Genomic DNA, 11,003 nt, shown 5'->3' on the forward strand with positions numbered 1-11,003 from the left:
GCTTAGGGGATATTTTATTTTACCAGGAAAATTAGAAGCAGCTGCAAACTTGCTCATGTTATGCATATCCTCAGCATCAACTTGTCAGATCTGAAAAAACAGTGAGAGACATAATCAAACTGATGTTCATTTCTCATAATTAACCCATCACATTAAAAAAATAGGTAAGACATATTTTTGGCCTGGATTAGCCATGTATCTACTACGGTGTTTTCCATTTCTTTTAGGACTCATAATACTCTTAGTACCTTTATCTCTAAAATACTTGTTGATTTTTGTTTTTTTATTCTGAACATGAAGTGCAGAAGTAACACATGTATTCACCTCTGTACTTCTGCCAAAATTCCATGTCCCTGTTCAATGCTGTTCATTATTTTCTACCTTATCACGATGTTAATTTTACAGGCATATTTTTATCACGTTTCTTGAGAAAAGGTCAATGTTGGATCAGCTGGGACCCTTCTATCACAAAGAGCATAGCATATAGTCAATAAATGTTAAATATATAAATATATATATTAAGAACTTTTTTCTTTAATAAAAACTATGTACTTTACTCTGAATGTGTTAACAAATATAAAATTCAAATAGGAAGCTTAATAATGACATTCTTCAAAGTCTTGCTGTTGAGTCCATAAACAAGGGATTCGTCAGAAGATGTAAATTATGACAGGTCCTGAGATACCAACTCAGAAATCCCCTGGAAATCCAGAGACTGCATTATCCACATGAATTACTTAAAGGCAAAACCCTACTCACTAGAGATGGACTTAATCATCCCTCTGATAATTGTGATGAGTGGTCACTACGCACATCCTGATAATGTTTAAAAAATTAATGCAAGTGACCTATAAGTCTTTAAATAGAGAGAATTAAATTTCTAAAGGAAAACCATATAAAACATAAGAGTTTTGAAATAGTTAACAGCATATATTCGCTTCTCTTTAAAAAAATCAAACTCGAAATGAAGATAAGGAACTCCTAAATGTTTTAGTTCAGATATTTTAGGGGAGAAAAATTTCATAAATTAAGTGAAAATTCACATAATATTTTTGATGCCTTTACCTCATAAAAACGTTTGGGAGAACCAAAGTAGCTTAAGCTATTTCTTCTTTTGCTACAGGTACATGAAAGAGCCTTGCATCTGATTTTTATGTAAACCTCTAGAATGTCCTCAAGACACAGTTAGCAATATGCTTTGAAGGAAGAAGCAGTGGTGGTGGTGGTAATGGGGGTGGGTGTAGGATTAAGGGAAGTTGGGAAGGAGGAGAGGGTGGGGAGTATTTGATACTTATGAGGGCATATTTTCTGACAGTCATTGTCATAGGTGCCACAGGTGTACTAGCTAATTTAATCCTCCTTACAATCGTGGGGTATAAGTATTTTTATTCTCCTCAATTTACAGATGAGGACACAAGGCTGGGAGGGGTATGACAATTTTGTCAGGTCTGATGCCTCGTTCATTACAACTCAGCCTGAGCTCCAGTCTCCTCAAGGCTTTTGATTTCCTTTCTCTCTTTCTCAGCTGGTCGTCATACTGAAAAGATAAGGCAAAATAATTTACATTGAGGTAAAGGACTGTCGGGAATACAGTCTTCCTTGGGGTAACTTTTAACCCCAAGGATTAATTTTTAATGATGCATTTGTGTCAAGGCGTTGGGGAGGTATCCTGTTCAGAGGAACTTTCCAAGAATCCGTAACTTCACCATCCACTAGCAGCTGCCCAATTTTAACTATTCATTGGTTGTCAGGCTTTGTATTGTAGGCAGAAAATACTAAAAAAAAATTAAAATTAAATAATAAGACCAAACCAAGAACAGATTTTCTGGCTTAATTATCATTTCGGATCTCTTAACTGCTCTTACAAACTTTCTCCACATATTTTTCTTCGTAAGTGAGCTCTTTAATATTTGGTGACAGTGATGTCACTGCTAAGTGAAAGATTTATATCGGGTAAATATAAATATATGCATTGCCTTACTTTTTTTTTTTTTTTTTTTTTTTTTTTTTGCGGTACGCGGGCCTCTCACTGTTGTGGCCTCTCCCGTTGCGGATCACAGGCTCCAAACGCGCCATGGCTCACGGGCCCAGCCGCTCCGCGGCATGTGGGATCTTCCCGGACCGGGGCACGAACCCATGTCCCCTGCATCGGCAGGCGGACTCTCAACCACTGCGCCACCAGGGAAGCCCCATTGCCTTACTTTTATTGCCCAGATCCATAAAATTTCCTTGTGATAAGTCAAAATGTTGAATTTCATTAAATTTAATTTTTAGCCCTCTCCTTCCCCAGTTCCATCATTTTTATTCATATTTTTTACTAAATAAGATAATATTGAAGAGGAAACGAAATTTGTTATTTCTTTTTGTGATAAAGCCATTTAATTCCAGGTGATTAAACAAAATATGAGCTGTTAAAATATTTCATACTTAATGGAACTTGGGGTGGGTATTTACATGTATTTATGATATTTACATAAGGAAATAGAAAAATAAGAGATTGTAATTTAATGGTTACTAGAATTCAACAGTTTTCTTTTATTGGACAAATCTTTTGGTAAAAATATAAATATAAACAAACAAATATATATATATATAGATAGATATAGATATAGATATAGATATAGATGGCCTAGCCTAACTAGAAAGAAAACTCCATGCATTAAGTTTTGGGGAGGGTGTGTTAAATATGAAATATGATTCTACTGATTTCTCCTTCTTTACTTACAGGGAGGAGTGGGTAAGGGGTAAGCTAGAATTCAAAATTATGATCAGCATAAGACCTTCAATCTGCAATTTATCTTTTAGTTCTAAAATATAAGAAAAATTTTAAAAATGAATTATGACTTTCACATAAGAACAATAAGTTCAAGTTAGAGTAGGTAGCTTCTTCAAATAATTCTGGGCTGATTTTACTCTTTTAGAACAATTTTTAGGTGCATTTGTGAAATTCTTTGAAAATCCATTTAAGAATTTTGATGCAAACGTCATAAAAATACATCATTTATTTGTCTTCTCTTTTTCCTTCATTATAGTATATATATATATATATATATTTTTTTTTTTTTTTCAGAGAGCTTGCTATAGACTGAATGTTTCTGTGCCTCAAAATTCATCTTGAAGCCCTCATTCCCAATATAATGGTATTTGGAGTTGGGGCTTTTGGGAGGTAATTGGATTTAGATGAAAATGAGGGTAGAGCCCCCATGGTGGGATTGGTGCCCTTTTAAGGAGATGAAGGGACCAGAGATCTCTCTCTCCACCATGTAAAGATACAGGAAGAAGGCATCTCTCTTGCAAACCAGGAAGGGGGCCCTCAATAAGAACTGAATCAGCTGGCACTTTGATCTTGGACTTCACAGCTGTGAAGAAATAAATGTTTGTTGTTTAAGCCACCTAGACTATAGTTCTGTTATATGGGCATTCTTTTTTTTGGTGGGGATACTCTTTAATCCAGTAAAGTCCACTTCCTGGCACCCCAAAATTCATGTCCTCCATGTGCAAAATACACTCACTCCATCCCACCCAAAGTCTTAAATCATTCCAGCATTCAGTTCTAAATCCAAAACCTCATCTAAATAGTATCCACTCAAAAAAAGTTCCAAATTTCATTATCTAAACTATCTAAATCAGGTATGGGTGAGATTTGCTATGAGCCATTCTGGGTCAAAACTTCTTTCCATCCACAGAGCTGTGAAACTAGAAAACAAATGATCTGTTTCCAAAATACAATGGTGGGACAGGCATAAGATAGACATTCCTATTTCTTTTTTTTTTTTTGCGGTACGTGGGCCTCTCACTGTTGTGGCCTCTGCTGCGGAGCACAGGCTCCAGATGCGCAGGCTCAGTGGCCATGACTCATGGGCCTAGCTGCTCCGCGGCATGTGGGATCTTCGCGGACCGGGGCACGTACCCATGTCCCCTGCATCAGCAGGCAGACTCTCAACCACTGCGCCACCAGGGAAGCCCTAGATATTCCTATTTCTAAAGGGATAAAATGGAGCAAATAAAGGGGTTACTGGTTTAGAGCAAGTTCTCAACTCATCAAGACAAGTTCCATTAGGTTATAAGGCTAAGACTAATCCTCTTTGGCTCAATGCTCTGTCCTCTGAGGCCTCCCAGGATAGCAGCTCTGCCTTCTCTGGACTTTGGATCCACAGCTCTGCCTTTGGAGTGGTTCATCCTTCATTTCATCCCATATCTGTTCCTCTCAGTCCAGGCTGGCTGTGTTTCTGCTGGTATAAAGTTCTCAAAAACCTTGTGAGTCTCCTATTGATGTCAAAGGTATCCACACCTATAAACACGAGCATTCTACACTGATTCTCCCTGGATAACCCATCTCTATTCCTGACTTCTGCTGAGAAGGTTGTTTGAATCCATGAGTCACACATCTAGTCTCTTTAACAAATGGTTTTCTAGTCACACCCTTGGCCCTGGTTCCAGAGCACATTATCTGGAAAGAGTGAGAATTTTCCAAATCATCAAATGCTGGTTCCTTTTTGCCTAACAGTTCTCTGCTCAATTGATGTCTTTCTTCTAGCATTTTACTACAAACAGAAAGGAGAAACAAGTTCACATCTTCCAGTCTCACTTGGAAATATCAGCTAAATATCCAAGTTCATTAATTACAAGTTCTACTTTTCACCCTTTGGTAGAAAACAATATGGCCAAGTTTTCTGCCACTTGGTAACAAAGTAGCCTTTCTTCCAGGGTCCAATAACATATTCTCTATTTCCATCTGAGACCTCTGTTCCTGTCTGTTGTTTCTATTTCCTCTTCCTTGTGGTGGTTTGTTCCTATGTTGTAATTTTTTAAAGTTCAACTTCAGTTGCTTTTGTTGTTTGATATATCTTGTGTTGTAGAATATACGATTTGATTTTTTTAATTCTTATATCTGTTTAGTGCTTTATTTGATTACATTTTCCATTGTTTGCTGATTGTATACAATAGTACAATTGATGTGTGATCTTTTTAAATTAAATTTTGAGTTTTAGTAGTTGTTTAATAGATTCCCTAGAATACTTTGCATAAACATTCATGTCATTTTCCCCATTTTCCTTCATTCCTTCCTGATGATTTAAATGTCTACTCCTTGTATCATTTTTCTTCAGCCCGAAGAATTTACTTTAGGATTTCTTTCTTAAGTGCAAGTCATTAGTGACACATAGTCCTTGTTTTCTTTTATCTGAGATTGTCTTTATTTCAGCTTCATTTTTTTTTTCAGCTTCATTTTTGATGAATATGTTTGTTGGATGTAGAATTGTGGTTTGACAGTCTTTTTTTTCTTCAGCACTTTGTTATGTTGTTCTACTTTCTTCTGACTTCCAAAATTTCTGACCAGAAATCAGAAGATATTTGAATCATTTTTGGCATATAGATATTTTCCCTGGCTTTAAAAAATATTTTAAAAAGCCCAATCAGTGCATACTTATTTCATACACTGCATTTTTCTATTCTTGAATTTCCTTTTGGGACATTTTCATAGTTTCTATTTTTTTTGATGAAACTTCCTATATTTTTATTTATTGAGAGCATATTTTTCTTTATGACATTGAGAATAGTACATATAGTTAAAATAAAATCCTGTCTACTTATTCCCGTATACATTCATTTGGGAATTGGTTTCTACTGATTGTCTTTTCTCTTAAGAATGGGTTAAATTATGGGTATTTTTTCACCTGTTGGGTGAATTTGTATTGTTTCCTGAATATTCTGAAGGTGTAGAGACTCTGAATTCTGTTGTATTCCTAAATAGAGTGCTGATTTTCTAAATTTTAGCAGGCAATTATCTTGGACTCATAAAGATTGTCTCCTTGGTGCAGCTCAAAAGCTGTCCAGTGGTTAAGACTCCGCACTTCCACTGCAGGGGGCGTGGGTTCTATCCCTGGTCGTGGAACTAAGATCCCACATACCTCACAGCGCAGCCAAAAAAAAAAAAAAGTTTCAAAATTTTGTGTTTGCCCTGTATGTGGATGGTTCAAAATCAGCTAGTTAGTTGGCAAATTCAAAATCAGCTAGTAAATTGGCAAATTCTTTACATAGGATTCTAAGCTCTGCCTCTCTGTTGCTCTTCCTTTTGGAATGTATATATTTTTTCATGCACAAGTCTTAAACTAACGGATAAAAAGGTTACACACACAACATTTTTTTCCAGAAAGTTTAATAAATAGAATCTTTTTTTTTCTTTTTAACTCTGTACAAAGGACTGGAAAACAGGCTTTCAACAATATATGGTGGCAATGATTAATCCATACTCTGTCCTCTGGTTCTTTAGACCAGAAAAAGTGTGGATTTTCCATCAATGCTTTACTTTGACAGTACTGATTTCAGCCTGCTCTCAGGCTTAAGTCATCAAAAAACAGGAAAATCACCTCATGCCATTCCGTCTTCCAAACAGATTCTCTGCTATAATCTTCCTGCTTTTGTTCACTCTGTGCTAACTCCAGGCAGTTAAAAAAAATTATCCAAGTATTTAACTGTTCTTTTTTCTTTTTTTTGTGGAATAATTGGTCTGGCAGGAGCTTCCCTGGCCACGCCTGAAGTGGAACACATAAAAAGTGATTTCGCATTTTTTTTGGCTGGAGCCACCAATAATTCATCTTCCCTAAATATATTTTCCCTTAATTTATCAACTTGGGATCTCCACCACCCTTTGATAATATTAGTTTGGTCTATATAGCTGTGAAGGTCAAACTAGGATTTAATTTCTTACAAAAAGTATTTTTACTCTGAGTAAATTAGAGTCCCATGCAGATGGCTAGTTCCCTTGTAGTATTTTTGGCCCTGTTTGGGGGAATGTTTCTAGAACTCTTATTATAAATAGTATTCTTTCAAGAGTCACAATATTTCGCAAGTATCCATTTGAAGTTCCCAATCTTGTATAAGATAAGACATTGACTATTCTGTTCTCTCCTCACGTGGGCGTTAAAACACCAACCACAATACACTTTTTTTCTTTTCATACCAAGGAAATTATCTTACACCTACTAGATATTCGCAATATTTAAAGACTGAAAGTAATAGAAAACTCTTAAAATAGTTATCAAGGTAACTACCTTACATAAGACACATCTTGATAAGAAGCAGGAAAGGTTGCCCCTGTGTGATGAAACCACTTAGAAAGGGATACAATGACCTATTTTCTGAGAATACCAGAGCAAATAAGTTTCTGGATCCATAGAAAGACAAACCTCAATCACACAGAGTTTATGGATCTTGCAAAAATAATGGGACATGTACAATGTCAGAGTCACTACCCTATGCATGAGTCACTTTCTGAGATAAAGGAAAGGATAAGCCAGGATGCCAACCAAATGTGTTTTCTGACTATTTAGATCATGGGAAAGTAATCATATTACTTGTTACTTATTTTGATTTTGTTTAAAAAGAACTGACATATAATTTTTATGTAATAATGAAAAACATCAAATGATATAAATTTGTTTGAAAAATCAAAATCCCTACAAGAAAGTATTGTAACATTAAGAAGAAAGTTATTTAAGACAATGACTCATGAGAGAGTGTTAAGTGCCATATGCTTGAATGCTGAGAGCATTCCAAGAAAATTTTAGTGGTTTGGAACATTAGTTTTATTACTGGTTTAGTTTTATTTTTGAAAATGCAAACATGTAATTAAAATGGCTAAAAGAAATACATTAAAAGAATAAGTAGTTTGGGCATTTATTGTGAACAGACTATATTTTGATAAAAATGCCTATCAGTCTATTACCTGCTTACAAACTCTAACACTCATTTGTGGTTCATGTTTTCCTAATAACATTGCATTCTTTTTTTTTTTTTTTTTGTGGTACGCGGGCCTCTCACTGTTGTGGCTTCTCCCGTTGCGGAGCACAGGCTCCGGACGCGCAGGCTCAGCGGCCATGGCTCACGGGCCTAGCCGCTCCGCGGCATGCGGGATCCGGGATCCTCCCGGACCGGGGCACGAACCCGCGTCCCCTGAATGGACAGGCGGACTCTCAACCACTGTGCCACCAGGGAAGCCCATAACATTGCATTCTTTATTGAACTATATTCTGTGGCCTGCAGAGCAATGATTTTTGCCCCTGGCTGTTATCTAAAAAAGCAACTAGAAAAATATTATCTATATACTCTAACTTGGAGAAATCCCTTAAACTATTTTAAATTTCATGGAAGTTCAAATAATCAGAAGATGTAGTCATCATTATTTTCAAAACCAAAGCCTTTTTTTTTACCCTCTTCCCTATATCCACAGTTTACAAAGTTTAAATACATTATATTTTCCAAAGCAAACCGTGGAATTTTATAATACATTTGATTCCACTTTAAATGGATTTTAAGCACAAGGTTGTATGAACAGTGCAGTTTCTTAAGATCAATAAGCATAACAAAAGACAAAATATGAATCTGAAATATCATAGTGAAATGCACTAGCAAGGAATTCCAAGATACAAAGAGAATTCTACTGTGAGAAGTAACAAATGCAAGTCATTTGGTTTAAGTGATATCTGGAAGAAGGAGAGAATAGGCCACTCTTAATTGCCCAGTAAATAATTTATCCTGGGGGATAAATTATACATTTACAATGAAACCAAGAGTAGCTTGCTCTGCCTGTAATCAATAGAGTAATGGAGATGACTGCCAAAAATGTAGCTTTCCCAAGGTTAAGAATGGAGCTTGCTTTAGTATATTTCCAGAATAATGCATGTGCTAACTAGTCAAATTAAGGACTTCACATTTTAAGGCTGTTTGCTCTGATGCTGATGAATTCAAATAAGGAAATTTTTTATCCATTTGAAAAGACACGGCCCACAGGTGGTCAGGAGGAATGCCAGAGTAAGGACTTCTGAAAATCATCTAAGTTCAAGAACATTGGTAAAGATGATCAAAATAGACTTTCTCAGATCTCAGGAAATTAATCAAAGACAACAATCCAGGGAGTGTTTATTCAAGAAAAACTGCTTAATCTTGGGAAGAACAGCAAGTTTGGGGGAGTTTTAACATAACTTTTCCCATCTCTCTTCCTCCCCTCTCAACTCTGTGGTAGCCTTGGAAACAACATGCGTCTCAGGGAAAACCAGCAGCCTGGCAGGCACTGATGGTAGAAGCCCAATTCCCAGAGAACCGTCATTATTTTGTCTACCGTTCCCAGAAGACCCCACTTATCAACCTTGTCTTTCTTTGGCCTGACTCAGAGTCTCTCAGAAAAGCAGCCTTTTTGCAGGGTATTTGCTGAAAACAATCTGTGGCAATATTTTAATAATCCAATGGCCCCAGGTGGTGAGTATCAGTAGGGAAAACAACAGGCAAACCAAAAAGGTGAAAAGGAAAAGCTGGAGGAAAAGAAAACTTGAGGGAGATTTATAAAGCTCTGACATATTTGGGAGTCCAGAAAGTCACATGCATGCACGGAGCCGTGCTCGTGTTCAGGGCTGTGCTCATGCATAGGGGGAAGACCTAAGTCATAAGCCGTGAGCTCTCACCTCTGGCTGACCTTGAAACTCTGCTCAGTTAAAAGTGAAGGATAGGGCTTCCCTGGTGGCGCAGTGGTTGAGAGTCCGCCTGCCGAGGCAGGGGACGCGGGTTCATGCCCCGGTCCGGTCCGGGAGGATCCCACATGCCATGGAGCGGCTGGGCCCGTGGGCCATGGCCGCTGGACCTGCGCGTCCGGAGCCTGGGCTCTGCAACGGGAGAGGCCACAACAGTAAGAGGCCCGCGTAACGCAAAAAAAAAAAAAAAAGAAAGAAAAAAAAAGTGAAGGATAAGGCAGAATTTCCAAATGCCTGGCTGAGTCTTGAAGGCACACCTGAACACCATAACAGAATCCAACAGCAAGGACTGGGACACCTTGCTTCCAGGCATTTAAGGAAATTTCTCTTGAACACTATCTGACCACTAAGCTAACCAAGCAGAGTCTTCAGTGCCACACATGACAAAGAAAGACATCTAGTCTCATGGATTGGAAGACTTAATATTGATAACAAGATGCTTTGCTACCCAGATTGTTCTACATATTCAATGCAATCTCTATCAATATTCCTCTTGGCTTTCATTGCAAAAATTGACATGCTGATACTAAAATTCACATGGAAGTGTAAGGAACTACAAGAGCCTAAACAATCTTGAAGAGGAGAATAGACTACTTATCCTCAGTTTTGAAACTTTCAAAGCTACAGTAATCAAGAGTGTGTGGTACTGGCATAAGAGTAGACATAGAAATTAATGACATAGAATTGAGGGTTTAGAAATAAACCCTGACACATATGCTCAATCAATTTTTCATAAAGGTAAAGGCAATTCAATGGGAAAAGAATAGTCTTTTAAACAAATAGGGATGGCACAAATGGATATTAGCATCAAAAAGAATGAAGCGGGACTCCTAGTTCACACCATATACAAAACGAACTCAAAATGTAAATGTTACAATGATAAAACTCTTAGAAAAAAATTAGGTGTACATCATCATGACTTTGATGCAATATATATATATATTTAGATATAATACCAAAAGCACAAGCAGCAAAAGAAAAATTAGATAAATTGGAATTCATCACAATTAAACGTGTTTGTGCATCAAAGGATACTATCAAGAGAGTGAAAAGACAATCCAGAGAATGTGAGAAAATGTTTGGATGTCATATATCTGATAAGGACTTTTATTCAGGATTCAGGTGGAACTTTCAACTCAACAATAAAAAAACAAATAATAAAAATGGATAAAAGATTTTAATAAGCATTTCTTCATGGAAAACATATAAATGGTCAATAAATACATATAAATATGCTCCAGATCATTCGTCATTAGGACAATTCTATCAAAATCTCAGTGAGATACCACTGCACACACATTAGGATGGCTATGGTAAAAAGAACTTGCAAAAACTGTTCCCAAGGTGAGGAAATCAGACCTCACGTGCTGTTGACGACAATGTAAAATGTTGCAGCCACTTTGGAAAACAGTCTGGCAGTCGGTCCAATTGTTAATGTCAAGTTACCATTTGATCCAACAGTTCCACTCCTAGACATAT

This window comes from Orcinus orca, chromosome 2, assembly GCF_937001465.1.
Source record: "Orcinus orca chromosome 2, mOrcOrc1.1, whole genome shotgun sequence".
NCBI lineage: Eukaryota > Metazoa > Chordata > Mammalia > Artiodactyla > Delphinidae > Orcinus > Orcinus orca.